The sequence below is a fragment of the Callorhinus ursinus genome, unplaced genomic scaffold (assembly GCF_003265705.2).
Source record: "Callorhinus ursinus isolate GAN/ISIS: 27379988/994484 unplaced genomic scaffold, GSC_fseal_2.0 scaffold11, whole genome shotgun sequence".
Classification (NCBI taxonomy): Eukaryota; Metazoa; Chordata; class Mammalia; order Carnivora; family Otariidae; genus Callorhinus; species Callorhinus ursinus.
Window position 1 is genome coordinate 58,595,915 of NW_027397073.1, and position 23,822 is coordinate 58,619,736.

Here is a 23,822-nt window from a genome sequence, read left to right on the forward strand (position 1 = left end):
AATATGTAGGGTTATATAGTTAGCAAAACTTAGCTCCTTTAACAGTGAGATTTAAGTAATCAAAGACCTGATAAAGACAAAACATAGAAACTTTAGTTTTCTGGGCAGACAAAAAAAGAAACTTTGTATTTTCTTTTTTTTTTTTTTTTAAAGATTTTATGTATTTGACAGAGAGAGACACAGCAAGAGAGGGAACACAAGCAGGGGGAGTGAGAGAGGGAGAAGCAGGCTTCCCGCAGAGCAGGGGCTCGATCCCAGGACCCTGGGATCACGACCTGAGCCAAAGGCAGACGCTTAACTGACTGAACCACCCAGGTGCCCCTTGTTTGTATTTTCTTATCAAGAGCAGACCAACAATTCAAGGAAAAAAATTTTTAACAGAGAAAAAAGCAGAATTTCAATCTTATACCAGGGTACTTTTAAAAATCCGTTCATTTCAGTCTTAGTCCTGACCACATATAAAATTCCTTTCCAGAGATTTCTCTTCATAAACCTACAACTTTTTCATTCAGAGTTGCTTCCCTTATTTCCATCAGTCTTAATTACATTTAGCAGAATTTTAACTCTTAGAAACCCTAGTCGCTAGTGAAAACTAAGTAGTAACCAACTGTGAACTGTTACACCAGAATTCTTTAGACGGCAAACTAATGAATCTATTAAGCACAAAGCATGTTTTCCAACAGACCCAAATATTCTTATTTTCTCTGCAATAAGAAGCAGAAAGTGCAAACCTACATTCAGTAATCAATATTTAGCACTTTATCCTATTTGGGAAAAACCTAGATGTCCAACAAATTCATTTATCCAAGCAAAACTTTAAAGTTTCAGGTTACCGAAGACTTGGAAAGCTGTCTTAACAATTACCCATGAAAACTTTGAGACATCCAAAATTAACCATCATTTTAAGTCATCTTTTTGCTAACAAAGTGCAAGAAAGATAACAAGCTTATTTGACCTTCAGTAATCGCTGGTGGAATAAAAGTTTCATATTTAATGCTGATAACTCTAAAGTCATGTCTATTTCAATTAAACCAACAAACTTCAATTAGTTTAAATACTGAATTATGTTCCACTCGAGTTCACTGTAAAAGTCAAAAAGTCAATGAATTTGTTCCCCATTGCCAATTTTCCCCTGGGACACTGCTGGGGAAATCTGAAGTGGGTGGTGTAAGTGCAGTGGGGTGCTCTGGACTCCTTGACAGTGAGGGGAGGAAGAGGAGCCATGGTGCTGGAGGCACCCAGATGGTATAGGAGCCAGTTATGTAGGCTGCACCCAAGGTGGTGCAGAACTGGGAGGAAGGGGAGGGGAAGGCAGAAGGGGTGAGGTGCCTCCAGGGAGGCTGGAGATGGATAAAAGCCAAGAGGGCAGAGAAAGAGGTCTTCCCGGTCCTAGAGCTCATCAGCTTGGACAGATGAAAAAAACAGGCAGTCCACATCAGGCTGGAGAAGACCGAGAACTTCCCCATAAACAAAAGGAGTTTCAGCAGCTGCTTGGGAATATTCCTGAAAATCCCCGTCCTGAGGGAGACTAACCAGAGACAGCTGGTTCCAATTATAGCCATTAACCTGGGAAATGAGTGAGGGAGAAGCCCCCACATACAGCTAAAGTAAGCTGGGCCTATTAGGAACAGTGAGAGAGTCCGGGTCCCCTTCATTAGGAATGGCCTGTGTTTCCTCCAGCAACCTGCATTTATTTGGAGGAGGCTTATTTAGATAATTATCATTCACTATGTCAGGAGGGAGTTTATCAGCCTGGTCCATTTGCCCAGTTTACTGCAGAAGAGACCTGATACAGGAGGTCAGTCCTTTCTTAAATTTTACAATCTGAATTGTTTCCAGTGGGTTAAAAGGCATTCCAAGGGAGAGTCCTTGGGAATTGAAGAAGAGAGAGGGTGGGTTACCAAAAATCTCCCCTCCCCCCGCCGACTCCCAGGTGACATCCCACACAGGATATGTCAGAAGTTCCAGGTATCAAAAGTGACTGGAGGAGTCCTTCAAACGAAATCACCATTGATCACTGTCCCACTGTAAAGGCCCTGTAGGAAGGATGCCGGCGCTCCCCCCACCCTTCCCCATTGCATCCTAAGCTACAAATGGGTGCTGGAGAATGGACCGAGATATCGTACATGCCTTGCCTTGCCTTGCCTTGCTGTGAAGGCCGTGCCCTGAAGGCCATGAAGAACCTGCCATTTTTAACCTATGAAAAACATTAGCTAAGTTTCACAAGGGGAAACTTCCCAATTTTGTAATTTAAGTAGTCAGTAGGTGACATTGATGGAAAACAGTAAAGATAGAAACCCATAATGGTTTAAGCAACATGCCAAAACATGTAGTTCTTATAGCCAACTTCCCTAGGAAACGATCCCCAGTTGGATTTTAATTCATTCAGGTACTGGTTTTGGCTGGCTCCAGGTGGAGGTTTTGTGGCCAGAGTGGCTAGAGACATGGAGGGGATCACATTAGACCAATGAGGAGGGAACCTCATGCAGGTGTCCTAAGATCAGCAGCCATCCTGGTGACTTAGGTGCTGTCCTGTCCCAAACAGACAACTTTGTATAAGGACAGGAGTGAAGAGAAGGCATTAAGTTTCTGGGTCTTATTACCATTCCAGCCATGGTACTAACTTCCAGCCAAAAGGCAGGCTTCTCTTCCTCCCTGTAGAGTAGCCACGGACTAGAGGACTGCAGCCTGAGCAATCAACATGAAAGTGTTTCAATAAGACCCTACTCCTTGAAGAGCCCCTGAAATGAAAGTAAAGGAAGAGAAGAGGAATTACTCACCAAGTTTGCACTGAGGCTTCGAAGTCTCAGGCCGCACGCTGTAATGCCAAAATGATGTGGAAATGTTGTTGTTCAGAGCCAACAGTCAAGAAAGAATTCTTGAGATGTTTTTGGTGCAAAAAGGTGGTTTTTTATTATAGCATGGGGACAGGACCTGTGGGCAGAAAGGACTACACTGGGATTGTGAGGAGCAACTGATTATATACTTTGAAGACGGGGAAGGTAGAGACAAGGGAAGTTTCCAAAAGGTTTTTCATATGTTAAAGGAGAGTTACAGGATCCTGGAGGCCTAGCTATTGTCAAGCAAAGACATATTGGTCTTATGTTAAATAAGACAGTGGGGAGTCCCTGGAGGAATGTCATACTCTGCTCGTCTTGAGTATTTGTCAGTGTGCTGCAGGTTAGAAGGAAATCTAATTTTATCTACATTTCCTTTCGCCTTTGTTCTCCACATCAGTAAATAATTGTGAATTGTTACACCAGACTGGCAAATTTATGAATACATTTCATAATTTCTAAAAACATATGTTTTCCCATAGTACAGTCTTTCAATAAAGCATAAAGCATGTTTACCAACAGACTCAAGTACCCTCAGTTTCTCTGCAATAAGAAGCCAAAAGCACAAACCTATATCATTAATCTTTATCTTATTTGGAAGACTTAGATATCCAATGAATGCAATCCAGTTTATCATTTGACTTAACAACACTTCTAAGTTTCAGGTTACCAAAAATTTTGAAAGCTATTTAAAAGTTTTACCTATAAACCTTTTTATTTATTTAAAAATCCTGCTTATTCCTAACAATTACCCATAAAAGCTCTTATGAGACAGACAAAATTAACCATCATTTGAATCCATCTTTTGCTGACAAATTGCAACTTATTTGAGCTTTAGTAAGCCCAGGTAAAAGGTAACTCTAAAGACGTGTCTATCTTAAACTAACAAACTAAAATTAGCTTTAATACAGAATATATTGCACTTGTGCCCACTAAAAGTTAATCAATTTGCTCCCCACTGTCAATTTTACTTGAGGCATCTGTGGGAAAATTTGAAGGGGTGGCTTAAGTCCAATGGAACCCTTGGGCCCCTTTGTGCTGATTTGGGAGGTTCTTCAGTTTGCACCTCAAAAGGAGCTGTCCCAACAGCTTGGGGTGCTCTTCTCTCCTTGTTAGTGAGGATAGCAGGAGCCAGAGGCCCGGAGAATGGTGCAGGACCAGGTTATGTAAACCACACCCAGGTGGTGCAGAAACAGGAGGAGGAGGGGGTAGAAGCAGAACAGGTAAGGTGCCACCAGCAAGGCTAGAGGCAGATAAAAGCCCAGACAGAAGAAAGAGGACTCCTGGTCCTAAAGTTGGTCAGCTCAGACATCTGAACAGATGCACGTTTTCTGTCCACCAACAAAAAGTGAAAATAGGCAGTCCATGTTGGGCGGGAGAAGATGGGGAACCTCCCCAAAACAAAAGGAGTTTCAGCAGCTGGAATATGTCTTAAAGTCCCCATACCAAAGTAGACTAACCACAGACAACTGGCTCCAAGAATCGTAGCCATTAACCCAGAAACAAATGAGGGAGAAGGCCCCACATACAAAAGAGTCAGGCAACATTCATTTAGTCCTCTCAAGATACATTTCAGATCTGACATACAAAAGAAGCACACAAAGAGGAGATGAGGAACTTGGGAAAGAGGGACGCATGTACATGATCTTGGCAGCAACCTGTTTATAAGAGGTGGGGGGCGCCTAGAGAACGTGATGGAACACAGGTGACATGACAGATTAACAGAAGTAGAAGGGCCTGCAGCGGCTGAGCTGATGGTGGATTGAGGAGTAGAGGCTGAGGAGAGGGGTGTTCTCAAGCCACGTAAAGGAGTATGGACAGATCAGTGTTTGATACAGGGTCACAAAGGCCTGACCATATGGGATTTTTGTCCACTTTTCCCGTCCTCTAGTTTATATTGAGGCCAACATGGTTAGAAAAGAAGCAGACTTGGGAAGGAAGCATATGAGGGATCAGGGTTAAACAGGTGTCAGTTTCTCAAGATGCATCCCAAGGGAGTGCCAGATGGAATTGAGGATTTGGAGGAAAGAAAGACAGTGAGAGTCTCCTGGACTAGAGGCATCCCTGCTAAACCCCAAGAGCATCACCTTGGATAGTCTGGACTCCAAGAACATCTCCCTGGAACCATCAAACTATAATCCCTGGTGGAGGAAGGCATCCCCAACCTGCCCACCTCTTCAACCTCCTATGCCTCCCGAAGATGGAATCTTTGCCCATCCTTCCTATCAGTCAACATGAGTTTCCTTGGGAGACAGGAAGTCTCCCCTGCACTGAGATTGCATTTAAACTGGTGTACCACCGATTTTTGTTTCCTTTTTAGGCCTTTCCCCAGGTAGATCGGAAAGAGAGAGGAGAACAGAGGAGAACAGTGACTAAGCAACTCTCCAGCACAAGGAAGGAGAGAGTTGGAGGAGACTCATGGATGAAGAGGGTCACTCAACCTGCTGTTACCTTATCCCTCCGTGGTCATCAAAAAGATGTTGCCAGGTGAACTGGGGAGACCCCGGGCCATGGGGCCTTGACCCAGCCAGATCCAAAGGGGTGGCCAAAGGTTCTTGGTCTTGTCATGAGAAGGAATTCAAAGACAGACATGGAGCACAGCACACGAGTAACAGAAGCGGGAAAGTTGATTAAAGTGAAAAAAAAAGGTACACTCTAGAGTCTGAGAGTAGTCAAGCTCAAGAGAGAGCTGCACATCCTGGGGAATGGGTTTCTATCTTGACAGTTGTTCACTAGGGGGTGGAATGTTTATTATTTGGGGCAGGAAGTAGGGTTTGGCACTTTTTTAAAAAATTCAAACTGACTCATATGTTAGGAGACAGCCCAAGAGGGAATTTTTTGACTGAGGAAGCTGATCCCATAGTTAAATCCAAGAAAACAAGGAAAATATATTAACCAAGAGTCCATTACCAAAATCCCCCTCAGCTTCCAAATGGCGTCCCATCAGGAATATTGCTGAAGGTTCCTGGGGTTAAGAGTGCCAAGAGGCATCCTTCTTCCTGAAGGCTCTGACACCCTTGTACTACTTGAGAGAAGGGATGTTGATTTCCCTTTGCTTCTCCCACTGCATCCTCGGCTACAGTAGGTGCCAGTAGATGGACTGAAATGCCACAAAGATTGAGGCTGCCTCTTTCAATTTTGAGGGAGTCAATGTATTTGGTGGCCAATAATAATACCCTTTGAAAGCCTCTAGATGTAGTATTAATGGGTGAGGTAGCAGTCCTGCCCTTTGTTGAGAAGGTGCAGCTATTTTGTATTGTATTAAGCATCCTATATCTAAGCTAGAAGTACCTTTAATCTAAGAGCATGACCAAGAACACCAAATAGCCCACGGGTAAGAACAAATGAGAGACATGAAAAAACGAAAGTATGGGACTCCTATTTAATCCAGGCAACTTTCTCATGAGCCTTATTCATGATCCAGTCCCAAGGGAGCAGTCACCTATTGAGGAGTGCCCCAACTGGGTAATAGCTCCAACCTGTCCGTTTCTAGAAGCATGTGGTCTGATGCATCTTGGATTTTATGCTCATTCAGTGATCTCACCACGTTATTGAGAAGGAAACCTTCCTCGGGAGTCTTAGGATTCACGGCCGTCCTAATGACCCGTATGGCTGGCTGTCCAATGCCCTAGAAGAATACAGGTATTCAAAGAACAGGTAAAACAGGGAAAGCCTGATTTCTGAGCCCAATGCTATTATGGCCAAGGTACTAGTGCCCAGCCGGGTGGCAGGAGTTTGTCCTTCCCTGTAGCCACAGGCAGGAGGTTCTCTACCGAGCACTCAGACAAGGCACATTCTGAAGGGTCGTACTATTCAGGACCTCTCTGAAAAAGAACAAATAAGAAACAAAGATGGGGGTGGGTGTGTAAAGACTTACCAAGCCATGCTGAAGCTCTTGGATTCTTTTTGTTGCTGTCCCTGTACAGGCCCCCCAAAATGATGTGCGGTTGTCAAGTGCGGCAGTCAAGAAAGGATTCTTGAGACCTCTACGGTGCAACTTAGTAAGTCTAAGTAGTACAGGGACAGGATCCATGGGCAGAAAGAGCTGTGCTTTTTGCTGTGTGAGGCTGGTGGTTATATACTTAGTAATTGAAGGGAAGAGGGTATGCAGGGAGTGTCAGATTACAAAAGTTTCTTTGAATTTCTTTGAATTTCTACTTGTAAAACTACTTTTGCAAGATTCCTCTGGTGCTTAACATGCAGTTTGATATTAACTATAGGTGAGATATACAGGCAGTCATGAGACTCTTAAAGAGGCACATATTTGACGCAGTGAGCACATATTTGATGCCTATCAAAACTATGTAGGCTTTAGGTCAGCCTTCCCGGCTAAGTGTAAACATTTTCCTGCTTCTGTCCCTCATCAATTTCACAATCCTACTGAACCACTTTCGGGTCCCTTGTAAATGATATTTTATCAGCCTGGGACACTTTTCCCTTTGTGCCTACCCTTCACCCCTTTCACTGGCTGACTAATGAAAGTCTCAGGCTTTAACCCCAGGGAATTCCTCAGCAGCATCTTAACCTGAGTCATTACCCTAGTCAGGAAGTAACCAGGCACTGTGAATTGCCACTCTTTCAGCCGGTGTCTGGGTTTTGAGTGGGTCATATGTAGGTGTTGCAAATGCATCTTTGCTGTGTGGCTTAGGGTTTTTCTAGACTGCTGGTACTCTAGGAGACTTGGAGATCAGGGGACTTCTCTAGCAACCTAGGAAGAAGACCATGTACGTTGTTGATACAGTTTTTGGTATCTTTGAGGGCAATTTCTGTTGCAGAAAAGATGAATCAGAAATTAATATGCATTTTAAAAATTAACATTTAATTTATTTGATTTACAAAATTAAAAAACCTAGCTAATTCTTCCATAAGTTTTTAAAAATACTAAATATTATTTCCTAACAGTTTAACAATGTAGGTATATATCTAAAAGTTTTCAAGGCTCTCTTTCTTTTTTTTTTTATTATGTTATGTTAATCACCATACATTACATCATTAGTTTTCGATGTAGTGTTCAAGGCTCTCTTTCAATGTTTGCTTAGTCCTTAGACAACAATTAAATTAAACTTATAATAAAGTGAACCTGTTGAAAGTTCCAATTCTACACACAAACTTGGGAAGATTTCGACTGAAAATTAAGCCTAATTCAATTTCTCAATTACACACTTTGGATTGGATATGTGTGGCTGTGTTCTAATAAGTGTAAGTGAGGACAGAAGACAGGGAGATTGGTAGGCACCACACAGTCTGCTATGTGCGGATGACTATAACATCCTAAACACCTCCCATTCATAGTATTTTCTACTCTGTGTTGTAGTTGCCTGTTTACTTGGCTGTATATCCCCTTCACCAGAATGAGGTTGTATGTCTAGCTTGAAAACACAAAACTAGCCCCTGTCCTAGCTAGGAAAAGCACTGGTTCTAGACTGAGTGCCTGGTGGAAAGGATGAGGTGTTTATGACTGTCAAAAGGGGCATGACTTTGAACGATCCAGAATAAGCTAGCTAATAGCAGTTTCTGAGTGGGTTGGTTTTGAAGTATATAGGAGTTGAATAATTTTTCAAGAGTTAACAGTGGCCTTTTTAATGGCATTTCTTATTTAATACAGTTACATTTTTCTCTGGCTGATTTCTGTAGAAAAGATTCATGTTCTCTCATTTTCTCTGCCTTATTTGTAGGTGAAATAAATTATTTCTTTTAAGCCAAAGAAGCATATGTAATCCATAATTGGACCAGTTTACTAAAGCTCATAAATTAGTCTGTAGTGGTTTTCATTCCTGAACAAGAGAGCTTAGCCTTGAGATTTTTTCCATATTAAAATCATGGACCAAGGAGTCTTCCCTTTGGATTCTGAAATAGTCATGCAGAACAGAACTATCTAGCATAATACTGCCCAACAGAAATATAATGCAACACACAAATGTAAATCACATATGTAATTTAAAATTTTCTGGTAACCACATTTAAAAAGTAAAAAGAAACAGGTAAAATTAATTTTAATAATAAATTTTCTTTAATGTAATATATACAAATTAACATTTTGTCAAAAGTTCACAAATAACAAGTAAAACCAATGGATCACTGAAGCACTAATTAGTAAAAGTTTATTGTACATGCACTAAAAAGTTTGCAAATGGGGGCACTCAAACCAAAAACATGGAATGGAGCTCAGGGGTATATATAGTGAGAAAACAGTGACTGTTTATTCTTCACAATTAATTAGTTATAATATGAGAATTCTCTTTCTTATTTTTAAGCATTGGAATATTTTTAAGTGAGAGGGAATTAGTCAGTGGTTACCTCATGTCAACCTTGGGATACAGTTTAAGTTTTGCTTATGATTTTCAGAGGCATAAGCAAGAAGTGACCCAGGTTTAGTTAGCCTTACAAAATAAGATAAATAAAGCTTTTTTTGTATGACTGAACTGGTTTTGTCTGCCCAGGGAATTTTCAAGGCTGATTTCTTGTTGTTTTTGATTTAACAGTTTCAACATGGAATTCATATAAAAATTATTAGTGGCACATTTTACATTATTTTTTTGATATTAAGTCCTTGAAATCCGAAGTATGTGTCACATTCACAATGCATTCCAATTTGGACTAGTCACAATTCAAGTGCTCTCTAGCCACATGTGGCTAGTGGCTACTATACTGGACATCACAGATCTGGAGGACATACCTTCTTAATTCTGTCACTTATTATCTTGTTGATCTTCTGTCTATCATAAGTCACTTATTTTCTGGAGCCAGGGGGTCTTGGCGTCGAGATATCTAACACCAGTGGTCTGGAATATGCACACGATGGCTTTGCCTGGTCATTCCTAATTGTTCTAGACTTTTGAAAATTAGTTATTGAAGTCTCCAATATTGTTGTATTGTCTGTCTTTCCTTTCAATTCTGTCAGCTTCTGCTTATTGTATTTTGGGGCTCTATTGTTAAATGCATATATGTATGTGATTGTTACATCTTCTCGACGGATTGACTCCTTTATCATTATAAACTGTCCTTCTTTGTCTCTAGTAGCAATTTTTTATCTTAAGAATTATTTTGTCTGGGGCGCCTGGGTGGCTCAGTCATTAAGCATCTGACTTCGGCTCAGGTCATGATCCCAGTGTCCTGGGATCGAGTCTCACATTGGGCTCCCTGCTCCGCGGGAAGCCTGCTTCTCCCTCTCCCACTCTCCCTGCTTGTGTTCCTGCTCTTGCTATCTCTCTCTGTCAAATAAATAAATAAAATCTTAAAAAAAAAAGAACTATTTTGTCTGATACTAGTATTGCCATTTCAGCTTTCTTTTGGTTGCTGTTTGCATGGCATTTTTTCCATCATTTTACTTTCAACCTACTTGTGTCTTGGAATCTAAAGTGTGTCTCTTGTAGACACCCTATGGTTGGAACTTGTATTTTTTTAATCTATACTACCAATCTCTACCTTTTAATTAGATTTTTAATCCATTTATTTTTAATGTAATTATTGATAAGGAAAGATTTATGTCTGCCATTTTGTTATTTGTTTTCTATGTCTTATGTCTTTTTTTCTTCCCATATTTCCTCTATTACTGCCCTTTGAAATCTTGGAGGGGCATTAACTGTATTTTCTTTTAAGATTTTATTTATTCATTTTAAAGAGTGTGTGTGTGTGTGTGTGTGTGTGTGTGTGTGTGTGTGCAGAGGGAGGAGAGTATGGGGGAAAGAATCTCAAGCAGACTTCATACCCAGCAGAGAACCCAATGCAGGGCTCAATCTCATGACCCCGAGATCATGACCCAAGCTGAAACCGAGTCAGATGCCCAACAAACTGAGCCACCCAGGCACCCTTAACTATGTATTTTCTAGTCTCTATTTTAATTCTCTTGTCATTTCTTTGACTATATATTCTTCTGAATTATTGTCTTAATGGTTGCCTTGGGAATTACAATTAACATCTTAATTTATAACAATCTATCTACTTCAGATTAATGCAATTTATTTATTTGTTTGTTTGTTTAATTTATTTTTAAGTAGGCACCATGCCCAGTGTGGAGCCCAGCACCAGGCTTGAACTCATGACCCTGAGATCAAGACCTGAGCTGAGACCAAGAGTTGGACACCCAACTAACTGAGCCACCCAGGTGCCCCCAGATTAATGCCAATTTAATTTCAATAGCATGCAAGAACTTTATTTCTGTGTAGCTCCATTTCCTCCCCCCTTTTCCTACCCTTGTAAAGAAAACACTTACTTCCTTAATGCATGACTGTATGCCACTCTCGATACTTTACTTCTGACACCAAATGTGTGGGGTTTCCCCACACATCAAGCAGTGTTGCAACTTTCTGGTGGACACCCACTAGGTGTTGTATAATTCAACTCAATTCTGACACTCTTTACCTAGAGATGGCTTTAGATCCCACACAGGTTGAGGGCTCAGTTGTGCAGGACGGCCCCTCCCCCAATTTAAATCCAGGCTGTTACCTGTGCCTCTGACTGGCTATAAATTGTGAGTTCCCACTACCCCATCCTCAGATTTCATTAATTATCTAGACCACCTCACAGAACTCAGAACACTTTCCTTACTAGATTACTGGTTTATTACAAAGGTTAAATGATAGGAATGAACAACCAGATGAAGCCATACATCAGGTGAGGTTCAAAAGGGTCCCAAGCATAAGAGCTTCTATCCCCATGGACTTTGGGATGCACCCCCCACCTCGGATATGGATGTATGTATTCTTATTCACCAGCCCAGAAGCTCTTTGAATCCTGTCCTTTGGGGTTTTTATGGAGCATTTAGTACATAGGCATGATTGACTAAATCATTGACCATTGGTGACTGAACTCAATCTCCAGCCTCACCGCCCCTCTCCAGAGACTGGGGGTTGGGGGTGGGCTGGAGGTGTGGAAGTGTGGGCTAGTCTCAGGTGCTTTCCAAAAGTCACATTGTTGGATCACCTGGGTGGCTCAGTCAGTTATGTGTCCAACTCTTGATTTCAGCTCAGGTCATGATCTCAAGGTTGTGAGATCAACACCCACCTCAGTCTTCTCCCTGGGCATGGAGACTGCCTGGGATTCTCTCTCTCCCTCCTTCTCTGCCCTTCCCCCTACTTGCTCCCTCCCTCTTTAAAAAAACAAAAACAAAGCAAAACAAAACAAAAAAACAAAGTCACATTATTAACACAAACTCAGGTGTGGTTATGAATAACAAAAAAACACCTTTATGGCTCTTAGCACATAGGAAATTCCAAGGGCTTTAAAACCAAAAAAAAAAAAATCACAATTTCACATCCCTCTTTTGTGACGTTATTATCATACAAATTACATCTTTATATTTAATGTACCCATCAATACAGATTTATAATTATTCTTGATGCAGTTGTCTTTTAAATCAGATAAGAAGGGAAAAAAGAGTTACAAACAAGAAATACCTTTATGCTTTTTTAAAAATATTTACTTTTTTAGTTACCTTTACCAGTGTTCTTTATTTCTTCATGTGGACTCAAGTTACTATCTAGTGTCCTTCATTTCAGCATGAAGGACTCACTTTAGTATTTCTATAAAGGCAGGTTAGGTTGCAAGTGGCAAAAACCCAATTCAAATCAGCTCAAGAGGGGAAAAAAAACACTGGAAGGCTCACATACCCCAAAAGCTCAGGAATATCATAGCTTCTGGAGTGGCTGAATACAGGAAATGCTCTCTCTTGCTTGCAGCTCTGTGCTGGGTTGGCACACCCCCAGACAGCTGTCTCAACAGCTGGCTCACTCCTCCAGTTGGCAATGCCAGCATGAAGAGCTCATCACTATGCAGATAGCTCCAGAAGAAGTCCCAGGTAGCACTCATGGGTCCAAAGGAGGCCCCCCAAATCACATGGATAGAGTTGGGGAACAGTAGGTCTCCAGAGAAATACAGAGATTACTCAGAAAAGGAGGCTTGGCTAGAATATAAGTAAAAACTAAAGGTCTCCACTAGGTCAGCTTTAGGAAATGTTTCAGCTTTATTAAGTTGTTCTCTTGACAAAAACCTCTTCTACACAAGGCAGATTTTAGACTTGGAAATCCAATTTTAAATAACTGTATTTTTTTAAAAAGGGGCACCTGGGTGGTTCAGTCAGTTGTGCATCTGACTCCTGATTTCAACTCAGGTCATGGTCTCAGGGTTGGAGTCAGCTTGAGATTCTCTCCCTCTCCCTCTGCTCCTCCCTGCCCTCCCCACCTGTTCATGCATGCATGCACACTCTCTCTTTCTAAAATAAATGAATAAGTCTTAAGGAAGGAAGGAAGGAAGAGAGAGAGAGAGAAAGAGAGAGAGAGAAAGAAAGAAAAAGAAAGAAAGAAGAAAGAAAGAAAGAAAAAGGAAGGAAGGAAGGAAGGAAGGAAGGAAGGAAGGAAGGAAGGAAGAAATGAGGTTTCCAGAGAGCTCCAAGCTTTTCTCAACTCCATATTTTGGTGCATTGTGCTGCTTCTTTCAGGAATTTACTCCCCAGGTGCCTGGGTGGCTCAGTTGGTTAAGTGCCTGCCTTCAGCTTGGGTTATGATCCCAGGGTCCTGAGACAGAGTCCCGCATCAGGCTCCTTGCTCAGTAGGGAGCCTGCTTCTCCCTCTGCCTCTGCCTGCCGCTCCCCCTACTTGAGCTCTCTCTCTCTCTCTCTGTCAAATAAATAAATAAAATCTTAAAAAAAAAAAAAGGAATTTACTCCCCAACTCTCCTTCTCCTGTCAACTGGTGCATTCTGAATTGTCCTTCATCACAATTGTCCCTATTTGTCTCATCTCCTCTGGGAAGAATTCATCGTCTCCAAGGCTGGGTTAAGCTTCTCCACTGAAACTCCTTTAAAATTTTCTCTTCATTCCATCATGGCCTTTATACTCTGTTGTAATTTTTGGCTTCTTGAAGTTACAGGATATACTTTGTTCACCATCATATACCCAGTATGCAGCATATTCTGTCACATGCTGGGTCATCATTGTATAGTTATTGAATCAATAAAGTCATGACAAATTAAAAAAACCCTGCATTTTTATTTGAGGCCTGTCAGTTTTTTTCCTTGCCTGACATGTTAAAAATTCTTACTAATGTAATCTAGTAAATCAATCAAGAAGTACTTTAGCTAAAGTATGAAAAGAACTTCTGTGAAGGCGCTAATTTTAATCTCAAGTATGTGATATATTTTCTGAGGATAAAAAATGTATTTTGAATTCTAATAAAGGGCATTATAAACACCCATAAGCAATGCCCTATTCTGCAGTTGCTACAAGTTGTACTATCTTTTTAAGCTTATCCATAATTCATAAAGGGGTAATGCAGTAATAATATGTTATAGTTTTTTATTTTCTTTTTCCAGATATGTAGTAGACACTAAAACTGGATAGCCAAAAGATTTAAGAACTTTGTCTGATCCAATACTTCAGCTGCAGGGAACCCAGAAAAACAGGTTGCTTTTCTTAGGTCCTCAGTGCAGTGTACAAGCAACTGTGTTGAATATTCCTTCCATTCGATGTGGGTCTAATCATGTATTCATTTGCCTTGGGATAAAAGTCCAAGATCCTGCGCTGTATTTTCATAACTATTTTGGATTTGCCCCCTGTTTAAGTAGCTTTTCTCCTGGGATTATTGCTGAGATTTTCTTCAGAATACTGCTAATAGAATTTTTTATTTTTTATTTTAATTCTAGTATACTTAACATACAGTGTTATATTAGTTTCAGGAGTACAATATAGTGATTCAACAAGTTTATACATCATTCACTGCTCATCATGATAAATGTACTCTTAATTTCCTTCATCTATTTCACCCATCCCCCACCCACCTCCCGTCTGATAACCATCAGTTGGTCCTCTATAGCTAAGAGTTTGTTTTTTTGGTTGGTCTCTTTTTCTCCCCTTTGTTCATTTGTTTTGTTTCTTAAATTCCACATATGAGTGAAATCATATGGTGTTTGTCTTCTCTGACTGGCTTATTTTACTCAGCATTATACCCTCTAGATCCATCCATGTTGTTGCAAATGCCAGGATTTCATTCTTTTTTATGGTTGAGTAATATTTGTGTGTGTGTGTGTGTGTGTGTGTGTACCACATTTTTATCTATTCATGTATCGATAGACACTTGGGCTGCTTCCATAATTTGGCTATTGTAAATAATGCTGCAATAAACTTAAGGTGCATGTATCCCTTTTAATTAGTGTTTTGTATTTTTTGGGTAAATACCCAGTAGTATGATTCCTGGATCATAGGGTAGATCTATTTTTAACTTTTTGAGGAACTTCTAGACTGTTTTCCAAAGTGGCTGTATCAGTCTGCATTTCTACCAACAGTGTATGAGTTCCTTTTCCTCCACATCTTTGCCAACACCTGTTGTTTCTTGATTTTTTTATTTTAGTCATTCTGACAGGTGTAAGGTAATATCTCACTGTAGTTTTTGTTTGCATTTCACTGACGATTAGTGATGTTGAGCATCTTTACATGTGTCTGTTGGCCATCTGGATGCTCTCTTTAGAGAAATGTCTGTTCCTTTCTTCTCTTTTTTAATTGCATTATTTGCTTTTTGAGTGTTGAGTTGTATAAATTTTTATATATTTTGGATATAAAACCTTTGTTGGATATTTCATTTGTAAGTATCAAGTGTGTTTATCATTTCATTAATTGAGCCTTTTATCTCTGCTTTGTTATTCCTTATTGCTGTGTTAAGGGTCTCACTCGTGTCTTCCCCTCTTTCCTCCAGTCCAGTGAGTATCCTTATTTATTATTGTTATTATTTTTTGAAAGAGAGAGAGTGTGTGAGAGCACACATGAGAGTGGGGGCGGTGGAAGGGCAAAGGGAGAGAGAATCTTAAGCAGGCTTCACGTCCAGCGAGGAGCCCAATGCGGGCCCTGATCTCACGGTGCTGGGATCATGACTTGATCTGAAATCAAGAGCCAGATGCTTAACTGACTGAACCACCCAGGCGCCGCCAATGAGTATCCTTATGATCACCACTTTAAATTCTCTATCAGGCATGTTACTTATATCTGTTTCACTTAGATCTCTGGCTGTGGCCTTGTCCTGTTCTTTCCTTTGGGATAAACTTCTCATCTTCTCATTTTGTCTAAGTGTCTGTGTCCATTTCTATGTTAGGGAAGTCGGCAGTGTCTTCTGTTGTTGAGGGTAATGGCCTTATGAAGTTTCTGAGTTATTTTGGTAGTAGGACAATTGTATTCTGAGGGTCTCTCAGCATGTAAAGTGTGTGTTTATGTGTTGGATGGTCAAAGGATGTAGGCAATTAATCAAATAGTAATGGTGCCCATAGATAGTTGTTGTAGCTAAAGATTTTGCCAGAGTAGCATTCTGTTGGTTTTCCTTCCAGTGGTTAAACACTTCATGTCTATGTCACTCATGGTGGCCTCTTTCTACATACATTTTATACTTTTGGGGGTAAACTTGTGTTCAGCAGGGCTCTGTGCCCTTCCTAGGAGACCTGGGTTATGGATATATACTTTCTGAGAGGATTTTTTTTTCACGTCTGCAGCTGCTCCAGGGTGTTACCAGCCCAGAAATCCTTGATGTGAATTTCTAGATTTATAGTTATAAGCATAAACTGGTAATAGAATTTGAGCTCCAGAGCAGCACGAAGACAGGCTCATGGTCATGAACTCTCAAGGAGATGTTTGCCCCATCCAGACCAACACAGAGTGTTGTTCTTTTGCCCTTTGTTCTCCTATTGTCAGAGGGAGAATTTTTTCTAGTTCTCTCCTTCTTTGGACTACACCCTTTCAAGAGTCCCAGCTTCCTGGGGGTAGGAGAGGGCCTCCAGTCTATAACCTGTTTTGTGTGGTCCAATGCTTTGTCTCTGTCTTCTCGCTCATTAAGACCTGAGTCTTTTGATTATTTGAGATCAGCTAATACTCTCAGGGCCGGGGTGACAACAGTGCCAGTGTGGCTTTTAGCTTCAGCATCAGGTTTTTCCTTCTATTTTTTTTAAAGACTTATTTATTTATTTTTAGAGAGAGAGCAGGGGGAGGGGCAGAGGGAGAGAGGAAGAGAATCCTCAAGCAGACTCCCCGCTGAGTGTGGAGCCCAACACAGGGCTTGATCCCAGGACCCCAAGATCATGACCTGAGCTGAAATCAAGAGCTAGATGCTTAACTGACTGAACCACCCAGGGTCCCCTGGTTTTCTTTTCTATTTTTAAGATTTATTTATTTATTTGAGAGCGAGAGCGAGAGAGTGCACACACGCACATGTGAGTAGGGGGAGGAGTAGAGGGAGAGAATCTTCAAGCAGACTTCCGCTGAGAGTGGAACCTGATGTGAGGCTTGATCCCATGACCCATGATATCATGACCTGAGCCAAAACCAAGAGTCAGATGCTTAACTGACTGAACCACCAAGGTGCCCCTTTTCTTTTTTGAATCTAGGGACTTTCTTTAATTTTTTACAAGTGCAGCTATACATTGAACAAACAAACAAACAACACATTGGTTATGTTGTATCAGCATTTCTTGTTATTTTTCATTTGGAATTTTTTTCCAGGATGCTAAATTGCTTAACATTTGCTTAACATTTGCTTTAGTTTCGTTCTTTTTTTTTTTTAATTAGCATATAATGTATTATTTGTTTCAGGGGTACAGGTCTACGATTCATCAGTCTTACACAATACACAGCACTCACCACAAACATACCCTCCCCAGTGTTCATCACGCAGCCACCCCCTCCCCCCCACCCATGCCCCTCCCCTCCATCAACCCTCAGTTTGCTTCCTGAGATTAAGAGTCTCTTATGGTTTGTCTCCCTCTCTGGTTTCATCTTGTTTCATTTTTTCCTCTCTTGCCCTATGATCTTCTGTCTTTTTCTTAAATTCCACATATCAGTGAGATCATATAATTGTCTTTCTCTGATTGACTTATTTCATTCAGCATAATACCCTCTAGTTCCATCCACGTCATTGCAAATGGCAAGATTTTTTTTTTGGATGGTTGCATAAAATTCCATTGTGTGTATATATATATACACACACACACACCACATCTTCTTTATCCATTCATCTGTCGATGGACATTTGGCTCTTTCCATACTTTGGCTATTGTGGACATTCCTGCTATAAACATTGGGGTGTAGATGCCCCTTCGGATCCCTACATTTGTATCTTTGGGGTAAATACCCAGTAGTGCAATTGCTGGGTCGCATGGTAGCTCTATTTTCAACTTTTTGAGGAACCTCCATACTGTTTTCCAAAGTGGCTGCACCAGCTTGCATTCCCACCAACAGTGTAGGAGGGTTCCCCTTTCTCCACATCCTCGCCAACATCTGTCATTTCCTGACTTGTTAATTTTAGCCATTCTGACTGGTGTGAGGTCTCTCATTGTGGTTTTGATTTGTATTTCCCTGATGCCGAGTGATGTTGAGCACTTTTCATGTGTCTCTTGGCCATTTGGATGTCTTCTTTGCAGAAATGTCTGTTCATCTCTTCTACCCATTTCCTGATTAGATCATTTGTTCTCTGGGTGTTGACGTTGATAAGTTCTTTACAGATTTTGGATACTAGCCCTTTCTCTGATATGTCATTTGCAAATATCTTCTCCCATTCTGTCGGTTGTCTTTTGGTTTTGTTGGCTGTTTCCTTTGCTGTGCAAAAGCTTTTTACCTTGATGAAGTCCCCATAGTTCATTTTTGACGTTGTTTACCTTGCCTTTGGCGATGTGTCTAGGAAGAAGTTGCTGTGGCTGAAGAGGTTGCAGCCTGTGTTCTCCTCAAGGATTTTGATGGTTCCTGTCTCACATTTAGGTCTTTCATCCATTTTGAGTCTATTTTTGTATGTGGTGTAAGGAAATGGTCCAGTTTCATTCTTCTGCGTGTGGCTGTCCCAATTTTCCAAACACCATTTGTTGAAGAGACTGTCTTTTTTCCACTGCATATTCTTTCCTGCTTTGTCAAAGATTAGTTGACCATAGAGTTGAAGTTCCATTTCTGAGTTCTCTATTCTATTCCATTGATCTATTTGTCTGTTTTTGTGCCAGTACCATACTGTCTTGATGACCACAGCTTTGTAATAGAGCTTGAAGTTTGGCATTGTGGTGCACCAGCTGTGGTTTTCTTTTTCAATATTCCTTTGGCTATTTGGGTCGGTCTTTTCTGGTTCCATACAAATTTTAGGACTATTTGTTCCAGTTCTGTGAGAAAAGTTGATGGTATTTTGATAGGGATTGCCTAGAATATATAGATTGCTCTAGGTAGCATAGACATTTTAACAATATTTGTTCTTCCAATCCATGAGCATGGAACGTTTTTCCATTTCTTTGTGTCTTCCTCAATTTCTTTCATGAGCGTTTTATAGTTTTCTGAGTACAGATCCTTTGCCTCTTTGGTTAGATTTATTCCTAGTTATCTTATGGTTTTGGGTGCAATTGTAAATGAGATCAACTCCTTAATTTCTCTTTCTTCTGTCTCATTGTTGGTGTATAGGAATGCCACTGATTTCTGTGCATTGATTTTATATCCTGCCACTTTACTGAATTCCTGTATGAGTTCTAGCAATTTTGGGGTGGAGTCTTTTGGGTTTTCCCCATAAAGTATCATATCATCCGCAAAGAGTGAGAGTTTGACTTCTTCTTTGCCAATTTGGATGCCTTTTATTTCTTTCTGTTGTCTGATTGCTGAGGCTAAGACTTCTAGTACTATGTTGAACAGCAGTGATGAGAGTGGACACCCCTGCCATGTTCCTGACCTTAGGGGGAAAGTTCTCAGTTTTTCCCCATTGAGAATGATATTTGCTGTGGGTTTTTCATAGATGGCTTTTATGATATTGAGGTATGTACCCTGTATCCCTACACTGTGAAGAGTTTTAATCAAGAAAGGATGCTGTACTTTGTCAGATGCTTTTTCTGCATCTATTGAGAGGATCATATGGTTCTTGTCCTTTTGATTTTGAGGTGGGTCCTCTGTGCCTCCCTCATTTAGGTGCCTGTTTCCTTCCCCAAATTAGGGAAGTTCTCTGCTATAATTTGCTCCAGTACATCTTCTGCCCCCTCTCTTTCTTCTTCTTCTGGGATCCCAATTATTCTAATATTGTTTCATTTTATGGTATCACTTATCTCTCAAATTCTCCCCTCGTGATCCAGTAGTTGTTTATCTCTTTTTTTCTCAGCTTCTTTGTTCTCCATCACTTGGTCTTCTCTATCACTAATTCCCTCTTCTGCCTCATTTACTCTAGCATTTAGAGCCTCCATTTTTTATTGCATCCCATTAATAGTGTTTTTTATTTCAACTTGGTTAGATTTTGGATCTCCAGAAAGGGATTCTCCAGTGTCTTCTATGCTTTTTTCAAGCCCAGCTAATGTCTTTATAATCGTTATTCTGAACTCTATTTCCAACATCTTACTAATGTCTGTATTGATTAGGTCCCTGGCAGTCAGTACTGCTTCTTGTTCTGTTTTTTGAGGTGAGTTTTTCCAGTTTGTTATTTTTTCCAGAGAAGAATAGATGAATGAGAGAACAAAATGCTAAAAGGGTAACAATGACCCCAGATAAATATACACTAAACAAAGCAGAAGAGACCTGAAACTGGGGGGCAGGTGGGGGCGGGGAATGATCAGGCTGGTGAATAGAACAGAGCCATACACTAGATTTTGCGTTTATTTTGGTCTGTTAGAAGAAACTGCATCCCAAAATTTTAAAGAAAGAAAAACTTATATATATACAAAAATAAGCTTAAATACAATGATAGGATGGAATATGACTGTAACAATGAAAATTTTAAAAAGATTTTTATTTTATTTTATTTTTTTAAAAGATTTTATTTATTTGAGAGAGAGAATGAGATAGAGCATGAGAGGGGGGAGGGTCCGAGGGAGAAGCAGACTCACTGCTGAGCAGGGAACCTGATGTGGGACTCGATCCTGGGACTACAGGATCATGACCTGAGCTGAAGGCAGTCACTTAACCAACTGAGCCACCCAGGCGCCCTAAAAAGATTTTTAAAAAGGAATTGATAACAAGTTGCTTGAAAAAAGAAAGAAGAGAAATTAAAAAAAAAAGAGAGAGAGAGAATGTGATCAGGTGGGTGAATAGACACTAGATTTGGAGTATATCTTGGTCTGTTAGAAGAAACTGCATCCCAAAATTTTAAAGAAAAAAAATTTATATATATACAAAAAATAAGTTTAAATACAATGAAGGGATAGAATATGACTGTAAAAATGAAAATTAAAAAAGATTTTTAAAAAGGAATTGATAAGAAATTGGTTGAAAAAGGAAAGAAGAAAAAAAAAATCAAAAGAAAAAAAGAAAATTAAAAAAATTAAAGTTGAAAGACTAAAGAATCATGAACAAAAAAGCCATGAATTCTATGTGCTGTATTCCCCTAGGGCTGAAGTTCTGCAGTTCTCATGGATGGGTAAATTTGGTCTTGGCTGGCTGTTCTTGCTGGTCTTCTGGGGGAGGGGCTGTTGCGTTGATTCTCAGGTGTCTTTGCCAGAGGCGGAAATGCCCCGCCCTTGCCGGGGGCCAGGCTAAGCAATCTGCTCGGGTTTGCTCTCGGGCGCTTTTGTTCCCTGCAACCTTTCCATACAGCTTTGGAGGACAAGAATGAAAATGGCACGTTAACTGGGGCAATTTCCTTCTCACCATGACCTTTTCACTGTGGCCTCTTCTGTGTTGATCCAGCAAGACACTCCATCACTAGCTCAAGAATTTGGAACTTGAAGATAGTGACCCAGAACCTCAGTCACATTCCTGGCACAACTCTGGAGAGAAGCTCTACCAACGGAATTCTCTGGAGTTGACCTACTTCTACACAGCCCAGTTTGGTTCCTTTGATTCTGAGACCTACCCCAACAACCTTCCAGTTAAAAGCTTTTCCTGGCTTAAGAATCTGTTTCTTGGGGCGCCTGGGTGGTTCGGTTGGTTAAGCATCCAACTCTTGATTTTGGCTCAGGTCATGATCTCAGAGTCACGAGATGGAGCCTTGCATCGCACTCTGCACACTGGGAGTGGAGCCTGCTTAAGATTCTCTCTCTCCCTCTCTGTCTGCCCCTCCCCCCAGTTGTGTGCTCACCCCCTCTCTTTCTAAAAAAAAAAGAATCTATTTCTGTTGCTTGCATCAAAAGAACACCAATACTAAATTGCTTATAAAATACACTTAAAATCAGGTGAGGGATATTAAAACATAAATGGTATGGTAATTAAAACAGTGTGGTACTAGCATATTAACATACGTATCTATGGTATGGGTATGCCCAGAAATAGTTCTAAATGCAAAAATGTAAAGAATAAGGTAAAGGTGATGTTACATACCAGTACAAAATTGTTATTAGATAAATGTGGGAATGACTGGGTAACTTAGTCAACTGAGGTTGCTGTAACAAATACCACAGACTGGGTGTCATAAACAATAAACATTTATTTCTCGGAGCCCCTGGGTGGCTCCATCCATTAAGCGTCTGTCTTTGGCTCAGGTCTTGATCTCAGGGTCCTGGGATCTAGCCCCACATCAGGCTCCCTGCTCAGCAGGGAGTCTACTTCTCCCTCTCCCTCTCCTCCCCACTTGTGCCCCCACCCCATCTCAAATAAAAAAGTAAAGTATTTAAAAAAATAAAATAAAATAAACATTTATTTCTCACAATTCTAGAGGTTGGGAAGTCTGAAATCAGGCTACCAGCAGGGTCAAGTTCTTGGGGAGGGCCTTCATCCTGGTTATGTGCTCACATGGTCTTTCTTTGGTGTGTACACACAGAGAGAGATCTCTGTCTCTTCCTTTCTTTTATAAGAACACTGATCTCATCATGGGGGCTGTACTTCCTAGACCTTATCTAAACCCAATTGCCTCCCCAAAGTCCCACCTCCAATACCATCACACTGAGGATTAGTTAGGGCTTTAACATATAAACTTTGGGAAGGGCGCAGACTTTCATTCCATAGTGTTAACCATCTGAGAAAGAATAAAACTAAAATCATACCTCATACCTTATACCAAAATACATTCTGTATCAAAGATTTAAATATAAAAAAATTGAACTACAAAAGTACCCCCCAAAAGAGAATTACTTTTTAATCTTCATGTAGGAAAGGCTATTTTAAGTACAATTTAAAAGTTTTACAACTAGTAAAGAGAAGACTGATACATTTTACTACAAAGCCAAAACTTGAATTTGGGAATTAAAAAAAAAAATCAAACAATGAAAAAGGCCCTTACTTTAGAAAAATTATTTTGTTGTCAGTAAGAAAAAGAATTACAACCTGATAATAAAATAGTTGAAGTATATAAATGGACTATTCAAAGAAAAGGAAATGCCAATAATTATGGAAGATTCCTAACCTCTCTCAAAATTTCAGAGATGCAAATTAGAATATGAACACATAAAAGCATGGAAATATAATTTTCGTGTATCAAAATTGACAATGATCAACATTTTTCAGCTACAAAATGTTCAAAGAGTTCAGCAATGTTCCAAGAGTCATATTATGCCTAACATTGAGAGATTGCAGGAAATCAGTCATGGGTCATGCTGTTTTCCACAGTCTCTTTGCTGGGGAGGGGTGCACTTGGCAGATCTGCATTGATCCAGCTATTTATCCTACAGATACTACTCCCAAGGGCATCCACTCAACATTGTAATGCAAAGTCTTGGACCTAATGTCCAACAATAGTGAGTAAATGATGGTACATTCTTATAATGGAATAACGGTGCAGAATAGTGGAGACTGTCTAAGATATATTGTTAACAGAAAAAGGCAAGATGTAGAAATATGTATAATATTCTACAGTTTGTGTAAAACAGAAAAATTTATGTACATAGTAGCTTGTATGCAAGTAAGTGTCTGGAAGGAGTCACCAGAAAATGAAAACATTGGCTGCCTCCAGGAAGGGGAGATTAGAGGAGGCTGAGGGACAGGGTAGGAAGGAGACTTTCACTGTATGCCCTTTTTACCTTTGAATTGTGAGCCATGAGAAGGCATTACCTTAAATAAAATTTAAATTTTAAAAAGACATGAATAGATATTTTTCCTAAAAAAGTCCATTTTGCAGCAAAAAAACAAAAACAAAAACAAAA

The 23,822-nt window shown here is 40.2% G+C and overlaps 1 long non-coding RNA gene across 1 annotated transcript; it reads left to right on the top strand.

Moving 5' to 3' along the window:
- Positions 1-5,170: 5,170 nt before the first annotated feature.
- Positions 5,171-22,167, top strand: LOC141373695 (uncharacterized). The gene is made up of 3 exons (XR_012379945.1): positions 5,171-5,324; positions 6,764-6,838; positions 21,436-22,167. It is a non-coding gene; the product is annotated as an uncharacterized lncRNA (long non-coding RNA).
- The last annotated feature ends 1,655 nt before the right edge of the window (positions 22,168-23,822 follow it).